This window comes from Jatropha curcas, chromosome 5, assembly GCF_041381405.1.
Source record: "Jatropha curcas cultivar XTBG-Jc1 chromosome 5, XTBG_Jcur_1.0, whole genome shotgun sequence".
Classification (NCBI taxonomy): domain Eukaryota; kingdom Viridiplantae; phylum Streptophyta; class Magnoliopsida; order Malpighiales; family Euphorbiaceae; genus Jatropha; species Jatropha curcas.
Genome location: NC_143155.1, coordinates 5,710,353 through 5,736,877, shown reverse-complemented (window position 1 = coordinate 5,736,877; position 26,525 = coordinate 5,710,353).

Sequence of the window (26,525 nt, the reverse complement as noted above, 5' to 3'; positions counted from 1 at the left end):
CAATATTTTAAAAATCTTGAACCGCTGGTTCATTGCCTAAACCAAGATATGTAGTGAGTATTTTTTTTTTTTTTAGATACATGGGAGGCCCAAATTAATTTTGTGGGCTACACAGCAGAAGACAATCCTCCTCTTAGAACAACATTCATCAAATTGGTGATAACTTTTGTGGTAGAAAGGACTCAAACTTGAGATTTTTCACTCCCTACATCTTCTAAAAGAGGTAGAAAGATCAACCAGACTACACCTAATTGGCTATGTAATGAGTAGTTAACACTTTAATGGTATATATTTAATTATTTTACTAATTAAATTCAAAGCTGCTCAAACTTTGGGTTTAATCTAGTTTTCAATCAGAGAAGATTAAGGTAAACTGATTTGATTTGATTTTGATTTTCGATTTATTGGTTGAACTGCCTAAACGATTTGAAACTTAAAAGTTAAAACTATATTTTTTAAGATTTTAAAGTTTTAGGGTTTGGGATTATAGGATTTTAAATTTGCTAACTAGGTAAAAGAAAAAAAATATAAAATTTTAACGTTTTCGATAAATTTAGTTAATACATTTAATTGTATCAATTACTACCTCAAATTTATTTTTTCTTACCAATTACAGCCTTCATCCATTAGTTTGTTGCTTACTTGGCATTTAGTTGACTCCACAACATGTCAGTTCATATCCATGTGTCATTATTTGGCTGTTTATCCTTGCTTTAAGAATCTCTAAATATGAAAATTGCGTTGTTGAGACAATCTAATTTCTACTTCACTACAAGTTTGAAAGAATCTGATGTGCTTAATGGACTCTTCATGGACCTTCGGCAAGCGACTCGCATAGTCAATAATCCTAGAGTCTACCAAATAGATTTCTTTACTCTAGATTCGCTCTTGCAGCTGCATCACTCGATTGCACTAATCAATCAGGTTCTAGATGGAGGCTAGAATTAATAACAAAAAATAAATATAGGGTATTGATTAATAAAATTAAAAGTATCGGTTAAATTTGAAAAACTAAAAAATTCAAGCTTTCTTTGATGATTAAGACCAAAAAAAAGTAATGAAAAAGAAAAAGTTATGTAGTTGGACCATCTGCTCTATCTGTTCGAGTTTCACTTCTCCGGAGAAGGTGATATGCTAAAAATGAAAGTGTTCACAACGCATCCGAAAAAAAGAAAAGCCTTATTGGTCAGTTACTCCACCCACTAACCCTCTCCCCTTCCCTTAAAAAAAAAAAAAAAAAAAGAATTTTGACATCTTTTTCAATTTTTGTCGATTCTTTAAATTTTATCAATTATAATACTGAATTTAATTTTTTTGTAGTAATTATAAGTTCGTCCGAGAACCGTTAAAAGCTTATGATGTAGCCATTAATGGGCTTCACACGCTGCAACTTCAATACTGTATGTACATGTCATGTCATCATTTTAAAAAAGGCTTAAAGATAAAAAAGGCCTAAACTTTGATATTCTTTTCCATTTAGCCATATTTTTAATTTTGTCTATTACGCCACACTGAAAATTTTTTAGAAAATGAGAATATAAATAACACAAAAAAATTTTGTTTAATAAAATGAAATACAAACTAACTTTTAAAAATGATGCAAGTTTTGAATTAAAGCCAATGATTTAAAATTTAAGAATTAAAATTTAGTGAAAGTATATAATTTTATGATAAAAAAATACATATACTCATCCATGTATTTCAAGAATTAAAATTTAATATAACTTTTCTCCTCTCTTTATATATATGATATACATATAAGGGTGGCCATTTTCCGGTTTTCAGAACTGTGAGGATCCAGAATCAGTCCGAATCGGACCGAAACCGGGGTCAGAGGTTTGATTTTGGTTCTAACTTTTAAGGAACTATGAACCAGTGGTTCCAAGAACAAGCTAGAATCGGTAGTTTCGACGGTTCGAACTGGTGATTCCACCAGTTCCAACAATCTTTTTTTAATTTTTTCAAATATTTTTGTGAAATTCCAAAATTAACCCTTCCAATAACTATATAACGACTAGTTTTAAAGGTATTTGTGGAAAATTGATTTTTTAGATTTACTGTAAATATCCCTTTTCATTTTAAAAAATAAAAGCTTTTTTCACAACAAAAAAAGTTCTAAGCCTTTTTTTAAAATAAATAAATTAAGTCTAGTGTTTTATTAATTTTTTCTTAAAGTATTTTCTAAAAATTATTTCATAAATATTTAAATTTTAAATTTTCAACAAAAATGTTCTCTAATTTTTCATTTTATAATTATGCGATTAGCTGGAAAATCAATCAGAGAACCGACCAGAACCGTCGATTTCGAACTGTTAAGAAATTGGATTTGGAACCGTAACCGTTCGGTTCTAAATTGTAACTGGAATCGTCAATTTTTGATTGGGTTTCGGTTTCAGATTTTTTGGAACCGAAACCGTTGGTTCTAGAACCGAAACCGACGGTTTCGGAACTGTCGCCACTCCTATATACATATTACTGTTTTTTCCTGCAATAAAGACGTGTATAAGAGTGAACTACAACACTCTATGTCATTTACAAGCTAGTTTTTTGCAAACTCCAAATGAGGGTTAAAATTGACAAAAAAAAAAAAAAAGGTTCAAAGTAACAATTGAAAAAAAAAAAAAGTATCAATCTAGATTGAAAAGAATATAAAAGTTCAAGCCTTTTTTGATACAATGGTAGGTCAACTGAAATGGCCATATATGTTAAGAATGTCACACTGGCTAAATATCATCCACAAAGGTCATATAAGGGTGGCAATCTAGCTAGTTAACTAGTTAGTATTAACATTTTACCATTGGTTGGCTCAATCCCAAGTAAGCTCACATCACATATTTTCATCTCCTGGGTGTTAACCTCTTATCCAATTCACTTTTAATATGTTATAAAAGCATATCCGGTCCAATTCAATTATTACTTGGTTTACCAGTGTGGCCACTACATCTCAATTCGGGCTTTCATCCGGATTTCAATAGCAATAAGGTCAATTCAATTTCAAGGGTACAAAGCTCAGTTCAATAAAGCTTAGTTCAATTTCAGGGGTTTCAAAGGTAAAAGTGTCAAGTGTCAATCGGATGTCCAATCTTGGTTGCACTTGAGGGGACTTGAGGGGGAGGGTTAAAAATCTCACTTTGACTAAATATCAAATCCATAAAGGTCATATAAGAGTAGTAAACTAGCTAGCTAATTGGTAAGAAATAACCTTTAACATTGGTTGGCCTGACCCTAAATTAGCCCCACATCACATAGTTTCACATTATGAGCTCTAACCTTTTACTTGATTCGCCTCTACCCTTTCCACTTCAAATATGGTATTAGAGTAGGTTCCACACGGTTAAGTTATTATTCAATTTACTGGTGTTGCCGTTGCTTCTTAATTCGGGCTTTCGTCTGGATGTCCAGTCTCAATAAGGCCAATTCAATTTCAAGGTAAAAAGCTCAGTTTAATTTCAAGGGGAGAATTTCAAGTGTCAAGTGTCAACCGGATGTCCAGTTCCGGTTGCACTTGAGGGGGAGTTGGCAAGCTAGCTAACTAGCTATTCTTTAGTATTAACCTTTTTAGCATTGGTTGACCCAAGACCAAGTAAGCCCACATCACATATTTTCATCTTATGAGTTTTAACCTCTTACCCAATTCACCTTTATAATTCTTATAAAAAATTAAATTCAATGCTATAATTGATAATTAAAATAATTAGCTAAAATTGAAAAAGAAGTGTTTCAAATTCAAACTTTTTTATCAAAGGAAAGGCGATAAAGAAGGTAACGATAATGAGACACTACTATGGGAGTTTGTTATAATAGGGGAGACAAGATTTTATTGTTTGGAAACCTAAAATGAAAATATTTTCCTTGCCTCCACATTGTCGCTTGCAAACCAAATAACATCTTTTTTCCAATTTATTGGGAATTTGTTTTGAAAATAATAAATAAGAAAGGAAAAAAAATTACACAAGAACACAAGTTTATATGGTTCAACCAATAAGGTCTAAATCCACGGGCGAGATCTCTATAGTTTTATATTGATTGAGAAATAAGGTTAGAAGAGAATAAAGAAACTCTTTAAGAGATTGAACTCAACATATCAGGCTTCAAAAAAAGGACTCCTTTTTATACATGCTTCACCAATAGTTTTCGAACACTAGTTATCATCTCCTATTTTTTATGGAGAACATGGAGAACATGTGTGCAAAGTAAGACTCTGATGGAGACGTAGTGAAGATTATGGACTTCACATATTCCAAAAAACCTCAACAATTCTCCCACTTGAAGCACACTCTCAACCAATAAAAAACAAATCAAAAAATCTCGCCATCAACCATCTTCTATAGTGCTTTAAGTCCAACAGAAGTATTGCACCAAACAAACTTCTCTTTAGCCACAAGTTTTGTTAACATGTCTGTAACATTTAATTTTGTACTAATTTTCTACAATAAGAAATGCCCTTCTTCAATTGCACTTTGAACAAAATGATAACGAATATCAATATGTTTTGTCCGACAATGAAAAGATGGATTTCTTGCTAAATGCAATGCACTTTGACTATCATAATATATATAAATTTTATCCTGCTTTATCTTGAATTCATTGAGAATCTTATTCAACTAGATTGCTTCTATACATGCATGAGTCATGGCTACATATTTTGCTTCCATTGTTGATAAAGCCACTATTAAATGTTTGCTTTAAGTTTTGCACATGACTTCTATGTTTATTTTATTTTTTTATTTTTTATTTTTTTTAAATAAAACCTAGTCAATATGTAATCCTATACTAAAAGGGATGTTATTTGTTATGTGATTTTTATGAATCACGATTAGGTTTGCTGATTTTTCTGAACTTCTATTAGCTTTCTGTTTGTAATTAGCTATTTAAACTAAAGGCTGATATGGAATAAGATATGTGAGTTTTTATAGTTTCTTACTTCTCTCTGTTATTTTTGCCTATCTCTCAATTCCTTCCTCTGAGTTTTGACTTTCAATACTCACAACTAGTATTAGAGCTTATTTCTTGAAGGACCTATGTGTATGATGGAGAGTTAAATCAGCCATTCCAACCCTTCTCCTCTAACTTTTGAAGGAGAGAATTATCAATATGGGTTATGAGAATGATGTCTTACTTTGAGGCTATAGATATTTGGGAAGCCGTGGAAGAAGATTATGAAGTTGTTCCTTTACCAAATAATCCTAATGTGGCCCAATTGAAAAATCATAAGGAAAAGAAGATAGAAAATCTAAGGTAAAAGTAACACTTTTGTTGTTGTTTTAGAAACAATCTTCACAAGGATCATGTCTCTTAAATCTGCAAAAGAGATTTGGGATTATCTTAAAGAAGAATACAAAAGAGATTAAAGGATTTGATGCATACAGATGTTCGATTTATTGAGGGAGTTTGAATCGCAGAGGTTGAAAAATTTTGAGTCAACCAAAGAATACTTAGACAAATTATTGGGGATTGCAAACAACGTATGATTGCTTGGCACTCAAATTTTAGATTCAAGAATTGTTCAAAATATTTTTGTAACTTTGACAAAGAGATGCAAAGCTGCTATTACCTAAGAGACATTTGAAAGGAATGGGTAATACACTATTATTCACAATAATAATCAGTATAAATATACAAGTAATGTAGTTGAGAGAACCACAAAAAATAAGGAAAGGATATATACAAAAAAGTAACAAATAACTAATTACAAGATAGGGAATATTCCTTATCACAATATAAACTAGTCCAGTTTCCTAATACGCCTCGTAAGATGGCGGGTCGGGACAAGACGCTAATCTTAGATTGAAGCTGAATAAAGTCTTGTGTAGATAAAGCTTTTGAGTAGATTAGATAGTTGATCTTTGGAAGACACATGAGAGACACGAAGTGTCCTAGCTTGAACTTGTGTGCGAACAAATTGATAGTCAACTGCTATATGCTACATGCATGAGTGCAAAAAAGGATTTGCAGCTAAACAGGTGGCCCCTAGGTTGTCACAGTAAATAATCGAACACTAGTAATTGAAATATGAAGCTCAAGAAGGAGGTTACGCACCCAAGAAATATCAACAGATGTAGAGGCAACGAACCTATATTCTACTTTGGTAGAAGAATGTGCTGCAGTTTTCTGTATCCTAGAGGACCAAACAATAGGATTAAGACCTAAAAATATAATATGAGCATTGGTGGACGTACGATCATCACGATTGCCAGCCCAATTAGCATTAGAAAAAAGCATGTAACACACAAGGAGAATCTTTGTACAGGAACAAACCAGAGTCAAAAGTGCCATTAAAATAGTGCAAAAGGTGCTTAACTACAGACCGATGACTAACCATCGGCCGAGAAGTGAACTGAGAGAGTTTATTAACAATAAAGGGAATATCTGGCCGAGTTAAAAGTAGATATTGAAGAGTACCAACAATAGCTCGAAACTCAGATGCATCAGCTAAATGAGCAGAATCAACAAGACTCAAAGAGGTAGAAGGTGATAATGGTGTAGAAACAGAATTTGCCCCTTGCATTTTGAGGTTTCTCAAGTAATTCTCGAATATAATTTTACTGAGAGAGAAACAAACCAGTATGAGTGTAGCTGACCTCAACACCTAGAAAGAACTGTAAGTCACCCGAGTCTTTGATAAAGAACCGCTTGCTGAATTTATGAATAATTTTTTCCACATCCTGAGAGTTGTTACCAGTGATGATAATGTCATCAACATAGACAAGAAGATAAATAACAATACACACTTTGGAGTAAATAAATAAATTGACTGATTGAGAGTGAATGAATCCAATTGAAACAAGAAATTGTCGTAGCTCATGGTACCAAGCACAGGGAGATTGTTTGAGGCCATAAAGAGATTTTTTAAGACGACATACATGAGCAGGAGCTTTTTCATTAATAAACCCAAGAGGTTGCTCTATAAAGACAGTTTCAGAGAGTTTCCCATGTAAGAATTCATTATTCACATCAAACTGTCTCAAAGGCCAATCATAAGTAACAACAATAAACAGAATAATCCAGATTGCAAAGTCTTTAACTACAAGATAAAAACTTTGATCAAAATCCAAACCTGGTCTTTAAGTAAAGCCCTGAGCAACTAAACGTGCTTTATACCGAATAGGTTTGCCATTAGAATTATATTTTATTCGAAATGACCATTTGTAACTCACCACATTTGAGGTCGAGGAGGCTGGCATAAGTGACCATGTTTGTTGTTTCATAAGTGCAAGATATTCTTCCTTCATAGCTGCATGCCATTTAGGATTTTTAGTGCTTGTGCAACAATTTTGGGTACGTAAGGCTTTTGCAGTATGGTGGATTTCGTAGAAAGATAAAGTCAGTTGATCGATTTGTAGATATTATTACTACTACATGTGATCATGTGACAAGTTTGTTGTGGTGGTTGTATGGGTTTAGGCTCCAAAGGTAATGAAGCAACCAAAGACTCAAAAGATTAGGTCAAAGAGGCAGAAGTTTGTGTAGCTAAAAATGGAGAAGTTGATTGCCTTGGGTTACTGGAGAAAGTCTGCATAGGCGATGACATATCTGGTGGAGTGAAAACCATAGATGATGTCAGGTGAGGAGCATGTGACACGTCAACAGTACCAGAGTATGTGGGTAGGACAAAATGAACAAGCGACTAGGTATCAAGAGTAGAAGATGTGATGCGTTCAGACTTATTATCCAAAGAAGAATAGGGAAAGCTCAACTCAACAAAGTCTACATGTTAGGAGAGATAAAGTTTAGAGGTTAAAATATCAAAACACTTATAAGCACTTTGATTGGAGGAGTTACTAAGAAACACACATGGTGAGGAGCGTGGTTAAATTTTATGAGCATTATAGTGACGAAGCCATGGATAGCACAGATAACCAAAGGTACGAAGTTTATTATAGTTGGGTTGGTGACCATGGAGACGAAAGAAAGGAGAGTTATTATGCATGACAGAGGTGGGCATTTTATTGATTAGATAAGCTGCGGTTTGAAAGGCATATGACTAGAAATACAAAGGTAAATTTGCAAGATGAAGCATGGTTAAACTAGTTTCTATGATGTGCTGATGATAGTATTCAGTAGTAACATTATGTTCAGGAGTGTATGGTGGTGTAAGAAAATGAGAAATCCTATTTTCTTGAAGAAATGATTTAAGATGAATAAACTTACCACCATTATCAGAGTATAACGACACAATTTGTCTATGAAAATATTTTTTAACAAATTTCTTAAATGAGTGAAAAATTATGGAAACATCAGCTTTTCTTTGTAAAGGAAATAACCAGATTTATTTGGTAAAATGATCAACAAGAATTAAGTAATAGTGAAAGCCACTAATGGAAGGAATAAGGGTTGGACCCCAAACATCGGAATAAATTAATTTTAAAGGAGCTAGACTTTTTATTGATGATTCAGAAAATGTACTTTTGTGCATTTTATTGCATTTACAAGAATCACAAAAAACTTATTATCAACTGAAGATGAAATAGGTAAATGAAGATTCTTTAGAAATTAAACGTAGGATAGGAGTGGAAGGATGACCAAGACGTCGATGTTAGACAGATGAGAATTAACAGTTATGTGAGAAATATATGGTTTAGACAATATGGATATTGGAATGTTAGGTGGCCACTCATAAACACCATCATTAGGCTTTCCTTCTGCCAAAAGAGTCCCTATGCAAGAACCCTTTGTAGTAAACGAATAAGGTTAAATGTGACCTCAACATTATTAGTAACAAAAAATTAGTAAAAAGAGATAAGGTTTTTATTCAATGCAGGAACACATAAAACATGAAACAAATGTAAAGGGTGAGATAAAGAGGACAGAGAGATAGAACCAGTATGAGTTGTAGGGTAGCTGTTACCATCACCAAGCACAACATCTTCAGCACCATCATATTCTGAATGCAGAGACAAATTTTAAAGATCCCGACTAGCATCTTGATTGGTAACAGAATCCATTATCCATTTAGAATTGGGAGAAGATGCATTTGAGGCATAATTTACTTGTGGTTGTGTTGTAGAAGCTTGATTTGATGTAACAACGAACAGTTGATAGAGTTTAAGCAAATTTTAGCATTGTTTGGTAACATGGTGTAGTTTATCATAGAATTGATAAATAACACGGGGCCTAGAGCCTTGAGATGGTCGAGGACCGTGGGAGATTTAAGGAGAGGTATGAGTTTGACCACGATTTGAGTGTGGGAATGGTGGACGAGGTGGTGGTCAATAGGATTGAGAAATTTGAGTGGAAGGAGGGCCAAGATTTGGTGTTGGTGTAGTTCACAGTGATCGGGGAAGAAACAAGATTTCATTCTCTAGCAAAGGGTGTTTCAAAATCTGTGAGTTTTTCATGAAGTTCTTCAAAGAAGATGGGTGTCAGCGAGCTCTCAATACAGCAACAATCTCTTTGTACTTGAATAGAAGTCCATAAAGGGCATACAATTTCATTCATTGAAATTTGAACACCAACTGAGGCAAGCAAGGACGTTGTGGCTTTGATATGTTGAAGAAAATCTGTAATAGACATGGTGCCCTTTTTCACAATAGGTAAGGATTCTCCCAAACTCATGATACAATCCTGAGATTGTTTGGCATAAGTGTTGGCTAGGGTTTGCCAGACTTCATATGAGGTTTTTGCTCCAATAATAAAAGAAATAATTTTAGGTGGCAAACAAGCAATAAGAGCACTTCTAATAAGTTGATCTTGATGAAACCAATATGGATTGGAGGAGAGATCTGATGAAAGTGGTTGGTCAACAAATTTGAGAAAAATATCCAACCAACAATGAATACCATTACGTATGCCAAGATTGATAATTTGTGGATTTGAGTTTAATTGAGGCTTGGGTAGATGCATTAATGTATATAAGTTGATTTTCAGATGAGAGATTAATATTACTAGATTGTGTTTGAGCAAGTACAAACAAGAGAGAGGAGTCTTTCTCCTTGTCGGAGGAGGACAATGTGACGTCAGTATGTAAACCAGCCATAGAAGGAGAAGGTGAACACCTAAGGTTTCAGAAAAAAAAATGTCACTAGGCAAAGATAGGCTCTGATACCATAAGAGACTTTTTAGGAATAGGTAATACACTATTATTCACAGCAATAATCAGTATAAATATATAAGTAATGTGGTTGAGAGAACCATAAGAAAAAAGGAAAGGATATATACAACAAAGTAACAAATAACTAATTACAAGAGAGGGAATATCCTTATCACTATAAACTAGTTTAGTTTCCAAATATTACCACCTTGGAGAATACAAAGGAATTGTCTAATATCAGAGCTGTTAAACACCTCATAGGCTCAAGATCAAAGGAAGCTAATAAGCAAGAATGTGTTGTCGAAGGAGCTCTGCCAGCCAAACACCAAGTAGCTGAAAAAATCAAGGAAAAAAATAAAAATTAAAGCAATGTTGGAAATTAAAAAAAGAATTATCCACCTTGTCAGCACTATGGCAAAATAGGTCATTCGCTTTTCAAATGCTGGAGAAGGCGAGATGCTAAGTGTAGCAAATGTAATATGCTTGGACATGAAGCTATGATTTGCAATAATGAGGTCCAAAGCAAAGGTGAAGCTACTCATGTTGCTGATGAAGAAGAAGATCAGATGTTTGTAGCAACGTGTTTTTAACTAAAAGTTCTTTACAAGGTTGGTTGATTAATACTGTTTATACAAACCACATGACTCTTAGTGACACTCTCTTTAAAGATTTGAAGCCTTCCAAAAGTTAAAGAAAATCAGAACAAGGAATGGAGGCTATCTACCTGCAAAAGGAATTGGAACTGTTGCAATTACAACCGGCTCAAGACAAAAATAATTTATGAAGTTCTTTATGTACCTGAAATTGATCAAAATATATTGAGTGTTGACCAACTATTAAAGAAAGTATTTAAAGTATCCTTTAAAAATTTCCATTGTCTCATTTTTTACGCATCTGGAAAAGAAATTTTAAAGGTTGAAATGAGAGGAAGAAGCTTTGCGTATGATCTTATAGAGGTGAAGATAGCTTAATTCACCAAATCTAGCGACATGAAAATTTGGCATAAGAGGCTTAGGCATTGTCATCTTCAAAGGATGTTAAAGTTATAAAAAAATGGCATGGCAAGGGGACTATCAGAGCTTGATGATTATTTGCCAAATTATATTTCCTGTCAATTTGGTAAGCAAAATAGGTTGCCATTTGCAAAATCAACCTAGAGAGCTTTTAAAAATTTGCAACTTATTCATACAGATGTTGCTAGACCTCAAAGAATGCAATAATTATAAGGTAGTCTCTAGTATATTCTTTTTATTAATGATTTCACAAGAATGTACCAAATTTTTTTCTTGAAATTGAAATTAGAAGTTGTTAGAGTATTTTGGAAGTTCAAGAAAATGGTAGAAAATCAAAGTGGTTGTAAGATTCAAGTGTTAAGGTCTGATAGCTTCAGTACAGTTTAATTTATTTTGCATAGAAGCCGATATTAAACATCAGCTTTTTGCCTATACACTCCAACACAGAATGGAGTTAGTGAAAGAAGGAACAGATTGGTAATGGAGATGGCTAGATGCATGTTGCATGAGAAACATTTACCAAAAAGTTTTGGGCAAAGGCAGCCAATACATTAGTATTTTTCCGGAATTGACTTCTAACCATGGCTTTGGAAGATAAAACTCAGTTTGAGGTTGATATGGATATAAACCTTCACCAAGTTTTCTTAAAATATATGGTTGTGTATGTTTCGTTCATGTGGCATAGGCTAAACGTGACAAGCTTGAAAAGAAGACAATTTCGTGTATCTTGGTAGGCTATAGTTTAATCTCCAAAGCCTACAAAGTGTATCATCCTCGAACAGAAAAAATGACAATCAGTAGGGATGTCTTCTGAAAATTAGTCCAGTCCCATTGTTCATTCTCAGAAGATGAACAATGGGACTGGACTAATTTCAGAAGTATACTAATTCAAAAGAACCAAAAGGTGTTACTGAAGAGAAATTAACAGGTCCATGGCAAGATGATCCTCCAATTAGAGGTACAAGGTCACTTTCAGACATCTATGCAAGATGTAATGTGGCAATCTGAACCTGGTGGTCTTGAAGAAGCATTACAAGATTCAAAATGGAAGATAGCAATGGAGGAGGAGCTGTTTCTAATTGAAAAAATAAAACTTGAGAGCTAGTTAAGAGACCTAAAAGAAAAGAAGTCATTCGTGTCAAATGGATGTTCAGAACAAGGATGCATGTAGATAGCTCCATCAATAAACATAAGGCGAGAGTCGTCATTAAAGGGTATGCTCAAATATATGGCATTGATTATTCTAACACTTTTGCCCTTGTTTCAAGACTATATACGATTAGGTTGTTGCTTATATTATTAGCACAAACGGGATGGAAAGTGTTTCAGCTATATGTCAAATCAACATGTTTAAATTGCATCTTACAGGAGGAATATGTAAAGCAGCACAAAGGATTTGTGAAGCATGGTGAAGAAGATAAGGTCTACTGGCTAAAAAAGGCTCTATATGGCTTGAAACAAGCTCCAAGAGCTTGTTATATTAGGATAGATGCACACTTGTTAAACCTTGTTTGTGTTAAAAGCTTGTCTGAAGCCGCTCCTTATGTGAAACAAAAAGACAATGACACTCTCATCGTATCTCTTTATGTTAATGATCTTTTGGTCATAGGAAATGATGAAAAGCTAGTTGAAGAGTTTAAAAAAGGAAATTATACAGGTTTTTAAAATGACAGATCTTGGTCTCATGAGCTATTTTCTTAGATTGGAGATTAGGTAAGAAGAACATGAAATGTTCATCTATCAGAAAAAATATGTAAAGGAAATCCTAAAAAAATTTCAGATTGAAGAATGTAAGGCGATAAGCACACCAATGAATCAAAAGGAGAAGTTAAGTAAGGAAGATGGAGCTAATAAAGTTGATGAAAGTTATTATAGGAGCTTGATTGGATGCCTGATGTATCTCACAACAACAAGGCTTGACATTCTATTTATTGTAAGTCTCTTATCTCGATTCATGCATTGTCGTAGTAAATACATTTAATTGCAACAAAAGAATATTAAGGTATGTCAAAGGTACTGTTAATTATGGAGTTAAGTTTAAAAGGTGTCAAAATTTGGAGCTATATGTCAAATAGTGATTGGGCTAGATGAACTGATGATATGAAAAGGACCTCAGGATATTATTTCAATCTAGGCTAAGGAGTTTTCTCATGGTGTTCTAACAAACAAGAAATTGCAGCACCATCTACTACAGAAGCAAAATTTATAGCAACAATAGCAACTACAAATGAAGTTTTATAACTAAAGAAAACCTTGGGTGATTTACACATGGAGCAAAAAGAAAAGATAAAGATTTTTTTTTTTTGACAATCAAGCTGCTATTATAATTTCAAACAATCGAATTGTTAGAGATGCATTTACGATAGCTTGCAATTTAGTCTTCCTATTTAGTAGTCTTCTTAGTTAGTAGTTTCCTATTTCTCTTTTGATAGGAGATCTCCTATTTAATAATCTTCCTATTTAGTTGTCTTTCTATTTACTAGTCTTGTCATTTAGTAGTTTCTTATTTTATTTATGATAATAGATCTCATTCTAGTAGAATCACTTTAATTAGTACTTATATTCCTCTATAAATTAGAGGCTTTAATCATGAAATAAAAGAAGCAAAATTATTACCAATTGAATTGAGATCTAAGCTCTCTTTAACGAGTCTAAGGTTAGAGCCCCCTTTCCAATGAGCTCACATTCTTTTTCTTTTGAACAACCATAGGTCGAGGAAAGAACAAATCCAAAACAAAAGCTTTAGCTTTTGAATCAAATTTTACTCTTAATAGACCCATGATAAGATCTTGGGTGTGTGAACATAACAACTTGGTATCAGATCCAAACATTATGGGAGATTCAATCAACAAGATCAAAGCTCTTTTACAAGAACTAAAGGCACAAAATGAAGCTCGAATGCTCCAAGTTAAATCTCGACTTGAAACTCAACTGTAGAATCTGACTCAACAAGTGTAGGAATTTCTTAGCGGATTAACCAGAAATCGAAATAAGAGAATCGAGGAGATAAGTAGCAATTCAACTCTATAAAACAAAATGGTGGAGTTGAGGAAAGGTTTGAGACACGTGCTGCTCCCATAATAATTCCGCAATACAACAAATTAGATTTTCCCTATATATAATAGGTCTAATGATCCATTAAGTTGGCTTCACAAATAATTTTTTCCTTAATAAAAAAACACAAGAGGTTGATAAGATGGGCTTGGTAGCATTTCATATGGTTGGAGAAGCACAACTATAGTATTATAGACTAGAGCAAGAAGAACCTGGAATCTCGTGGGAAGTTTTCAAAAACTATTATAATCTTCATTTTGGTCCACCCACGAAGGGGAATCCATTAGGTGAACTAGTCAATTTGAAACAAATAAGTTATGTGAAGGAGTGTCAAAGGCAATTCCAGGTGCTATTTGCAAGGGCTACGACAATTAGGTATGACCAATAAGTCAATCTTTTTACAGTCTAATTATCAGAAACCATAACGTTGGATGTCAAAATGCATAATCCACCTAATTTGGTTATTGCAATGAAAGTGAGAGCTTTTGAAAGGAAACATGTAGGGCTTTGTGTCACGGAGATAGGTTTTAGCTTGCCTATCCGTGCGGCACTTAGTCGCCTTTGGGTGCTCGGACGAGCTAAGTAAGCCTTGAAATTGTGTTGGAGCGAAAATGAAAGCTAAATAGAGAAGAGAGCACAAGAGAGCTTTATAAGAACACTCAAATGCTTTGTATTTCTTGAATGAGCTTGGATGATTTACAAGTGAAGTGAGGGGTGGTATTTATAGCCACTTCCACCTCCTCAATGGACGGCTAGGATTTAATCTTTACAAATGAACGGTCAAGATTACATGGGCAATTCTAGAATTATGTAGAGATTACATAAAATATCTATTAAGTAGAATAATGTAGAGTAGTGTGGAGAATTCTAGAAAGCGGGCTCAAGTGTGGCAGCCCAATTGGCACCCTTCTAAGCCTTGCCTATAAATTATGAGGCTGCCTTTGCATTTTTGCTAGCTTCTTGTGCGGGGCGTAACACCCTCCCCCACTCAATCTCGCGACGTCCTCGTCGCGTCTTGAACCTCAAAATCTTTTATCTTGTCTTTGAACTGCCAAAGAGTGTCTTCATGCTCCCAGCTAGCTTCGGACTCGGGCAAGTTCTTCCACTTGACTAGGTACTCGCGATAGGCCGGTACTCTATGTCACTGTACTACTCGAGAGTCAAGTATGCTGTCAACCTCCTTGTCAAATTCAGTAATAACAGCAGTTGGCGCTCTAGTACACTCGCCCCTACTTGGATCCTCATCATCCGCATGATAAGGCTTCAACATGCTAACATGGAAGACATCATGAATCTTCAACTTGGGCGGCAGTTCAACTCGATAAGCGGCCTTCCCTACTCGTTTGATGATAGGGAATGGACCCTCGTACCTCCTTGCTAACCCTTTGTGTAGTTTGCGCATCGCCTTAAATTGATTAGGAAGGAGTTTGATTAGCACCATGTCTCCCTCGGCATACTCTCTTGGGCGCCGCTTGATGTCAGCCCATTTCTTCATCCGTCGAGCAGCCTTGTCGAGACAGGCACGAGTCTCATCAGCTTCTTCATGCCATTCTCTTGCAAACTTGTGAGCGGCTGGATTTGTGCCGGCATAAGAAGCTGCGATGGCATTGGGAGTGAGGGGCTACTGTCATAATGATCTCAAAGGGACTTTTGCCTGTGGATTCACTCCTTTGGAGGTTATACGAGAATTGGGCGATATCAAGCAACTTAGCCCAATCTCGCTGATGGGCACTAACATAATGTCGGAGATACAGCTCCAGCAATGCGTTGACACGTTCAGTTTGCCCATCACTTTGGGGATGGAAGCTGGTTGAAAAGTTCAAGTCTGTCCCCATCAGCTTGAACAATTCTCGCCAAAACTTGCCTGTGAAGCAGGTGTCTCGATCGCTCACAATGTTTCGTGGAAGTCCCCATAATTTCACCACATTTTTGAAGAACATACGGGCTGCTTCATCAGCCTTGCACTCGACTGGTGCGGGGATGAAGGTAGCATACTTACTGAATCGATCCACAACCACCATGATGCTACCATATCCATCGGATTTTGGTAGTGCAGTGATGAAGTCCATCGAGACACTCTCCCAAAGGCGTTCCGCAACGGGAAGAGGTTCAAGTAAGCCTGCAGGAGGTTGCTGTTCTACCTTGTCTTGTTGACAAACAAGGCAAGTCTTAACATATGTCTCGACGTCATCATGCATCCTTGGCCAATAGTAGTGAACTTTTACTAAGGCCATTGTTCGTGCTTCTCCAGGATGCCCAACTCATTTTGAATCGTGGGACTCCTTGAGAATCTCCTTGCGAAGGTTCCCCCATTTCGGCACGAAGATGCGGTTGCCATGAGTATATAGCGCTCCATCTTGCTCCCAAAATCTTCGTGTCTTGCCCTTCTTTGCAAGTTTGAGCAAGTTTTTGGCAAAAGGGTCGTGTTGCATCCCTTCTCGGATGCGTTCTAGCAGGTTGCTCTGTGGGGTGCTGGCACTGATGTTGGCTAATTCTGCCTTGCGACTCAGTGCGTCAGCCACAACATTGGCCTTCCCTGGCTTGTACTCGAGCTTATAATCAAATTCTGCCAAGAAATCTTGCCATCGGGCTTGCTTGGGACTCAGCTTCTTTTGAGTCTGGAAGTAGCTGGTAGCTACGTTGTCCGTCTTGACTATGAACTTACTACCAAGCAAGTAATGTCGCCATGTCCGTAGGTAGTGAACGATGGCTGTCATCTCCTTTTCTTGGACTGTGTACCGTCGCTTGGTATCATTTAGCTTTCGACTTTCATAAGCAATGGGATGGCCTTCTTGCATAAGTACCCCACCAATAGCATAATCCGAGGCATCAGTGTGTACCTCGAAAGGCTTTGCATAGTCAGGCAGCACCATGACCGGCTCTTCAGACATCATCTGCTTCAATTTCTCAAAGGCATCTTGGCATTGTGGAGTCCAATTCCATGTGCAATTCTTCTTGAGCAGATTTGTTAAGGGCGCCGCAATGGCTGAGTATCCCTTTATGAAGCGGCGATAGTAGTTTACCAGGCCTAGGAAGGATCTTAATTCAGGGACGTTTGATGGAGGTTGCCATGCTTGGATGGCCTTCATCTTTGCTGGATCCATCATTAACTTGCCTTCCTTAATCCGATGCCCAAGAAATTCTACTTCTTGTTGAGCAAAGCAACATTTTTCCACCTTCACTTAGAGCTCGTTTGCTCGAAGGACTTGGAAGACTTGCTTGAGGTGTTGCACATGCTCTTCAAGGGTAGTGCTATACACCACAATGTCATCCAAGTATACCACCACAAACTTATCAAGGAATGGGTGGAACAACTTATTCATAAGAGTGCAGAATGTAGCTGGGGCATTGGTTAGGCCGAAAGGCATTACTAGGAATTCAAAAGCACCATACCGAGTTACACAAGTCGTCTTGGGCTCCTCTCCTGCCGCAATTCGTACTTGATAGTAACCCGATCGCAGGTCCAGCTTAGAGAACCATCTAGCATTCCCTAATTGATCAAAGCGATCAGCTATCAAGGGTATTGGGTATTTGTTCTTGATAGTGATCTTGTTTAAGGCCCGATAATCTATGCACATTCGCAAAGAGCCATCCTTCTTCTTTTGGAAGAGGACTGGTGCGCCATAGGGAGCCTTGGAGGGTTGGATGTACCCTGCATCAACGAGGTCCTGGAGTTGCTTCCTCAATTCATCCAACTCCGGAGGTGACATGCAGTAAGGAGCCATGGCTGGTGGTTTGGCACCGGGCTCCAGCTCAATCTGATGATCAATCTCCCTTCTAGGAGGGAGCTTTTTAGGCAGCTCGAGAGGCATGACATCCTTATATTCTTCCAAGACCGCTTGCACACATTCGGGCAAAGACTGTTTAGGATTTGTTGCTTCCTTACCCTCATTTAGTTCCCTTATTGATGCCATGAAGTTTTCAGCTTTGCTTAGGCCCCTCTTAAATTGAATAGCAGAGATCGTAGGTGGTGATTTCTCTATGTACTTTAATGGGACAATGCACGGCCTCTCTCCTTCAAGTATAATTAAAGAACTTGCATAAGGGAAAGGGAGTGCGCGTACCTTACGGAAGAATGCTAGTCCCAATACGATGTCAAAGTCGTCCATGGGCACGACAGTGAAGTCTATCTTCCCACACCATGAACCGATCCTAACAGTCATAGCCTTTGTGAATCCCACAATTGGCTTCTCTTTGGCATTCACGGTCTTAACTGTGCCACTGCCTCCAACGATGTTAAGGCCAAGGCGTTTAGCTTCCCCAACATCTATGAAATTATCTGTAGCCCCCGTGTCTAGCATTACGCTAGCCGATTTTTCATTGACGGCTACTTCAGCATATAACAATCCCTTCATTTCAGGGAGGTCAGGAGGAGGGGAACTTGCCATGGAGCTTAAGTATTGTAGGGATCCCAAGTTGGCATGGGTTCCCTCTGCCTCTTGCTTTTTGTATTCAGCACACATTGCATTTATTGCCTTCTTATTGGGGCAATCTTTTGTCCAATGTGGCCCTTAACAGATGAAGCAAGGTTTGGGAGGTTTGGAGTCGTACCTCTTAGATGGCTTGTCATACTTTCCGCCAAAAGATTTGGATGAACCACCCTCCTTGTGGCTTTGATCCTTCTTCTGACTATGTTTCTCTCCCCCACTCTTACCAGGATTGGGCTTCTTACTTTTGCTTTGGGTGGAGTAGTCAGTTAGAGCTTCAGCTACGGCAATGGCATCATCGAGTGTTTGCACGCCACGCCGCTCTAACTCTACCCTCGCCCAATCTTTTAGCCCATCCTTGAAGTAGAAGAGAGCGTCTTTGTCAGACAAATTGTCGATTTCCAACATAAGGGTAGTAAACTCCTTGATGTAGTCGGAGATGCTACCGCTTTGTCGTAGGCGACGTAGCCTACCCCTTGCTTCAATCTCTGCATTATGAAGCACGAAGTGCTTCCGCAGCTCTAACTTGAATTGCTCCCACGTGTTGATAACACAAATGCCTTTCTCACGCTCCGCATGCTTCCTTCGCCACCATAGTTGAGCAGCGTCCCGGAGGAACATAGGGGCATTGCCAATCTTGGCAATATCATCATGTACGCCCATGGCCTCAAAGTACTGGTCAAGGCCAAAGAGAAAGTTCTCCACCATCGAAGCGCTACGCGTACCGTTGTACATCGCAGGCTTGGGTACCTTCAAGCCATGTGCCACAGGGCCAGTGGTAGCACTGGTTGAGGCAGGACTACTCATCCTTTGGTGCATCCGACATTCAGAACGGATAGCATCTACTTCACTACGTAGGGCACTAAGTTCAGATTCAGTGAAAGCTCGTACCTCTATTATCCTACCAATAAGGGCTTGAAGCTCCTCTCGTAGGGTCCTACCAAGCTCCATGATCATATCCTTGGCAGCCCTAGTGATCTCTCCGTTCTCCTGAACAACATTATCAAGTTGTTCGGAGAGTTCACCCACAAGAGACTCTTGAGCGGACAGTGATCGCTCAAGAGCTCTAATTCTTCGCTCCAAAGGATCGGTGGGAGACTCACCTACCTTGGACTTCCCCCTCTTAGGCTGAGTGCGTGATGGCCCACAGCCTCGGACAGACTCAGCATGCTCGAGTTGTTGTCCCTCAGCAACAACCACATTAGCTTCCTCGTTCGCCATTGATCAAGACGAAAGGCTTGGTACCTAGGACGGAACCGTTGCTCTGATACCACCTATCACGGAGATAGGTTTTAGCTTGCCTATCCGTGCGGCACTTAGTCGCCTTTGGGTGCTAGGACGAGCTAAGTAAGCCTTGAAATTGTGTTGGAGCGAAAATGAAAGCTAAATAGAGAAGAGAGCACAAGAGAGCTTTATAAGAACACTCAAATGCTTTGTATTGCTTGAATGAGCTTGGATGATTTACAAGTGAAGTGAGGGGTGGTATTTATAGCCACTTCCACCTCCTCAATGGACGGCTAGGATTTAATCTTTACAAATGAACGGTCAAGATTACATGGACAATTCTAGAATTATGTAGAGATTACATAAAATATCTATTGAGTAGAATAATGTAGAGTAGTGTGGAGAATTCTAGAAAACGGGCTCAAGTGTGGCAGCCCAATTGGCACCCTTCTAAGCCTTGCCTATAAATTGTGAGGCTGCCTTTGCATTTTTGAGACACGTGCTGCTCCCATAATAATTCCGCAATACAACAAATTGGATTTTCCCTATATATAATAGGTCTAATGATCCATTAAGTTGGCTTCACAAATAATTTTTTCCTTAATAAAAAAACACAAGAGGTTGATAAGATGGGCTTGGTAGCATTTCATATGGTTGGAGAAGCACAACTATAGTATTATAGACTAGAGCAAGAAGAACCTGGAATCTCGTGGGAAGTTTTCAAAAACTATTACAATCTTCATTTTGGTCCACCCACGAAGGGGAATCCATTAGGTGAACTAATCAATTTGAAACAAATAAGTTATGTGAAGGAGTGTCAAAGGCAATTCCAGGTGCTATTTGCAAGGGCTACGACAATTAGGTATGACCAATAAGTCAATCTTTTTACAGTCTAATTATCAGAAACCATAACGTTGGATGTCAAAATGCATAATCCACCTAATTTGGTTACTGCAATGAAAGTGAGAGCTTTTGAAAGGAAACATGTAGGGCTTTGTCTGCTCTTATAATGAATTATTATACATGTATTGTAATAATCAAAGAAATGGTGAAAAATAAGTATGTGTCTTCTACATTAAAATAACACATTATCCGAAGTGCACACCATCTAGTTAATAGTAGTTTAATCCGAAGTGCACACCATCTAGTTAATAGTAGTTTAAGTTGATTTAAAAATTAAAATTAAAATTTATAAATTGTTCAAATTAAATTAAACATTTTTAAATATAAAATGATATAATGAGTTAGTTTGATTCTTTTAAGATGGTTTGTAACCATTTACGTGGATTTAAAAATTGCTTACAGTCAAGGTAACAGTAATTTTGCTATGCCTATAACTCATCCTTTGGCAGCAGTAATTTTGGATATTCAAAGCTTGTTGTTGTGTGACTGGAGTTGTTTTTTGGCAGATCATCCTGCAGAGTCGGCTCACTTTATCTCATCCTCTTTGCTTGTGTGGAATTCTGCTCCTATTTCTATTTCTTTAATTATTTAGGCTTATGCTTTTAGCATTAGTTTCTTGACATAGTTCTTTTTCCTCTTTTTTATAACAAAAAAAAAAAAATTATGTGACTTGGTTCGACCAATTCAAGGCAAAAAGTTATGGATAAATTTACTTACTAACTATAATACTATTACATTTATCAAATTGCATTTTCCCTCGAATGAGTGTACACCACTATGCATTTCTTCTCAAGGAGAGAAGGCCTATCATGAAACGAGAAAAGCCTATCAGATTAGCCAAGGAGACTGCCTGGGAATAAAAATAAGAATTTCCACTCATTCTTGAAGAATTAAGTTGCAGGCAGGTCATCCTTGGCTACCAAACCAAACTCTTATCTTCATCTAAGGCCTCTCTCCTACATATATTTTTTGCATCTTCAACTCCAGTGCAATCGTTTGTATATAATATTATAAAATTATTGTTGGACAGTGAAAAAGAGAAGGCCTAGCATGAGAAGAACAAACCTTTCAAGTTAGCTAAGGAGACTACCTGAGATCTCTAATTAACAACATTAATTGCTTTTGATGAAACTAATTAAATAATTAAAAGGCTCAGGCAAGTCATTCTTGGCTACTAAACAATAAGCTCATTATCTTCATGTTAAACCACTATTCCTCTAAAAATTAGTATTGCTTCCATCTCATTGGTTGCTATTGCCAGTACAATTCTATCCATTTATAGCCAAAGAAAGAAAGAATGGAAAGATGCTCTATGATCATTTCTTTCCATTTATGATTGCTTTTAGGTGCCCATAATGGAATATATTCTTTTTGTCCAATTATTAATAAAATCTTAGGTAGTTGTCTTCTTCTTTCGTGGAGATATGGGATGAGATAGAATTTCCTTCCCCTGGTCAATGAATTCCATGCCCTCACTCTGTCTGTCACTTTGCTTTGCCTCCTAATGATCGGAGTTTATAATCGAGCATTACTATATATTTTAATTGCACAAAATATCACTTATAAAATTTGTATTTGATCTAATGAGATTTAAGTTTGTTAGATTGCAAATCCAAAATTAATATGGATTGAGAGTAATAAGCAAAATTTAATTTGGCATATTATGAATTGGATGTAGAAAAGATTTATTAATGCATGTTTGGAATAAATAAATTTCACAAAATTTATAGAATTCATCTATGAATCTAAATTTTTGTGTTTGTAATAAAAAAAAGAAGAATAAAAATTTCAATTCCACGGAATTAAATATAACCAGAATAGATAAAATTTTCAAATGAATTTCATAAAATTTAATAATCCAAATTTCATTTACCAAACTATCATCTTTTTTATAAATTGAACACACAATTATTATGTTAAAAAATTAAATCACGTTAACGACCAATTATCTGCAAGGTAACGTTAATGGTCACATTAATTAAAAAAAACATGATTATTATGTTACCAAATTAAATTACATTAATGCCTAAGATATCTTGGTCTATTGGTTAAAGTGTACTCGATTCTACCCTGGTGATTTCAAGATCAAGTCGTGGAGTGTGGTTGGAGAGAGTTTTTAACATAATCGCTCCCAGCCGAAAAGAGATTAATTGTCATTGCCAATATTAATGGTCCTTTAACATTGTTAATAATTTAAACATAATTTTTTTTCACACAGCAAATGATTGTCCAAATTGAAAATAATTTATCTGCATTTCCAATCTCATTTTTAAGTTTAACTAACATAAGTTTGAGGGGGTAGTGTGATTAGCACAAGTAAGGTGCTCATAATAGTTTAGTGACAAAGCTAACTGTTGGGATATTGTTGTTGACAATAACGATTACAACTATCTTTAAACATGAAAAATTGAACAAGACAAGATTGTGAAGTTTTCGTGTTTGCTTTAGTTATGGAATAGAGATTTAGAAGAGGAATATAAAAAGGAAATAGTAGATCAAGAAGTGATAAAAGAATATTATTATTATGATAAGAATGGGGCATTTTATAATACATTTTGTGAGAATTTGAAGCAAGACATGTGGTGTATACTTACCATTTGGATTAGATGCGCAAATTGAGGAGGTCATGTGATATACTTGCCAAAGACATTCTAGACCTATGTTTTTATTCATGTTGTTTTTCTTATCAATAGAATATCGATTCCATTGCTTCAGAATTCTTCCCCTTATGAAAAGCTACATCATTTTCTTCCTGCATATCAAGAATTTAGGGTTCTTGGTTGCTTGCTTATGCATCGACACTCACTGCTCACAAGTCCAAACTTGCTCCAAGAGCTAGGAAATCAGTTTTCCTTGGGTACAAGTCAGGTACTAAAGGCTTCTTGCTCATGGATTTGCATACCAGAGAAATTTACCTTTCCAGACATGTTAATTTCCCTTTTCTCAAAAACACCAAACTGATTTACCTTTCTCATAACCTATAAATTCTTCCCAACTCAACTACGACACCATCTTATATACTGAACCTACACTAGTCATAACTCCTTCTCCGCCTCTACTTGCAAACTCAACACCTCTTGTATCCCAAAGACCAATTAGACAGAGAAGAGCTCCACAGTATCTACAAGATTACCATTGCAATCTTATTGATGCCACTCACCCAAATACCACAGTTAAACATCCTTTATCTTCTGTTATTTCTTACACTAATCTTTCCCCATCTTACTCTCATTTCATTTCCAGCATTACTATCACCTCTGAACCTAAAACATATAAAGAGGCTGTTAAACACAAAGTATGGCAAGAAGTAATGGAAGTTGAACTCATAGCTTTGAATCAGAATAAAACTTGGGTATTGGTCCCTCTTCCACAAAACAAAACCACCATTAGCTGCAAATGGGTACACAAAATTAAACACAAATCCGATGGCACCATAGAGCAGTACAAGGCAAGGCTCGTGGCCAAAGGATACACCCAAATAGAAGGTCTTGACTATCTTGATTCTTTCTTTCCTATTGTGAAAATGATCACTGTCAGACTTTTGTTAGCATTAGCATCAATAAACCAATGGCATCTTCACCATTTGGATGTCAACAATGCGTTTCTCCATAGGGATTTGAATGAAGAGGTTTATATGACTCCTCCCCAGGCTTATCTCACCCTCCAAACCATGTCTGTCAATTAAAGAAAAGCCTCTATGGCCTTAAACAAGCAAGCAGACAGTGGTTTTTTAAACTATCTCAGGCTTTACTGTCCCTTGGGTACACTCAATCTTCTTCAGACTATTCACTATTTGTTCTCAAGAAGTCAAACTCCATCACTGCCCTCCTTGTCTATATAGACGATATTATCTTGGCAGGAAATGATATTACTGAAATCACTCGAGTCAAACATATGCGGGATAACCTTTTTAAGATTAAAGATCTTGGATCCTTGAAGTTCTTCCTTGGACTAGAGAGTGCATGTTCTAGCAAAGGTATTGTCCTTAATCAACGCAAGTATGCAATGGAGTTACTGGCTGACACTGGGTTTCTAACTTCAAAACCATGCTCAACACCAATGGATTCCCAAACTAAACTTGGTGCTCAACTTGGGGAACCATTAAAGGATATTTCAGCCTATAGAAGGTTGTTGGAAAACTTTTATATCTCACAACAACTCGACCTGAGTTGAGCTTTGCAGTTAATAAGCTAAGTCATTTCATCTTAACACCAACTTCTGTCCATCAACAGGCCCTTCAAAGGATCCTAAGGTACATTAAAAATTGTCCTGGTATGGGACTCTTCTTTCCATCCAACTCGTCCATTCACCTAAAAGCATATAACGATTTAGACTGGCTAGATGCATTGACACTAGAAGATCAGTCACAGGTTTTGGCATTTACCTTGGAAACTCCCTTATCAGCTGGAAATCTAAAAAGCAGAGTTTCATGCTCATCCTCTGAGGCTGAGTATAAAGCTCTCACTGCCACTACTTGTGAAATTCAATGGTTGAAATATCTTCTTAATGATCTTCATGTTGCTCATCCATCACCTGCTAGCATCTACTGTGACAATCAATTTGCACTCCATGTCACACCTTACCCTAATGTGAGATTTGACATGTCGCCCGTAACATACTTAAAAAGCACTTAATTCTTATAAATACTTACTAGGTATACTACAAGAGACTTAAAACTTTTCATTCATTCATTTATATATTGTGGAAAAGTAAATTTAGTTATTAAAATAAGTGTAAAACTTATTTTGGTTCTTCCACCTGATATAACAAAATGCCTTTTTAGTTATTTATTAGATATATGAAATGTAACTTCTATCAAGCTCTATAAAATAGTTAATTCAATATAATTTCTTAAACATCAATTACATTATCAAAAGCATAAAGTGGTTCCATAACCCATAAGCTCATGGATGATTTAATTACATACTCGAGTCCTTTCCAAATATTAGATACATAGTAGAAATTAAGTACTTTTATAGAATACAAACTTTCAAATTTACACACTCATAATTTACATATATCTACTCAAATATACATAGTTGTTTTGTTAATGTTTAATACATCATACATATTCCAAAAAGAACCCAAATACACAGTAGCTACATTAGTAGCATACTATCTATATCAAACAAAATGATCTTCTCCCGTTTCCTTTTCCTTTCCTTTTCCTGCCATAGCACAAAAGTAACTATCGCTAAGCATATTGCTTAGTGGTATACTATTGTAATACAAACATAATTTATCAAATCAAATCTCTTTACAGGAAAATAATGAATCAAGTATAAACCCCTTTTTTATAACATTTCTTTAAAACTGATTATTAAACCAAAATAGTGTTTAGTAGGAAAATTAGGATACTCTGTAAAACCAACAATAAATAAGTTTCTGCTTTAATAAACAATAATGAATCGTAATTCTATAAACTCACCATATTAAAGAGAATAAGGAAAACAATACCATTTAAATCATAAATTCATAATGTAGTCTTTATAGATTTCATAGAGTCAATTTCGAGGGCCATCGGTGTTTAATGTGCACATTTAGACTTACTATATGATTTCAACATAAGAGGGAGCAATCTACAGCCTTAAAATGGAGGAAGAATTTCATATCAATCATATATCATTCAGTGATGATATCCACATTCAATCGATTCTAATATCAACTTCAACAAAAAAAGTGATATTCAGGGTAATAACCATGTCTATATTCAGATGTAAGATTTTTAAACCATTCCATTCAAATAATAATATCAAAATCACAGTGGGTAACATTTCATTTCACAAAAACTGCTAAAAACATTCAATCACAGCCATCCCTCATACTACTGGTATCAATTGGCCAACATCCTCCTTTTTCAAGGTATAAGAATTA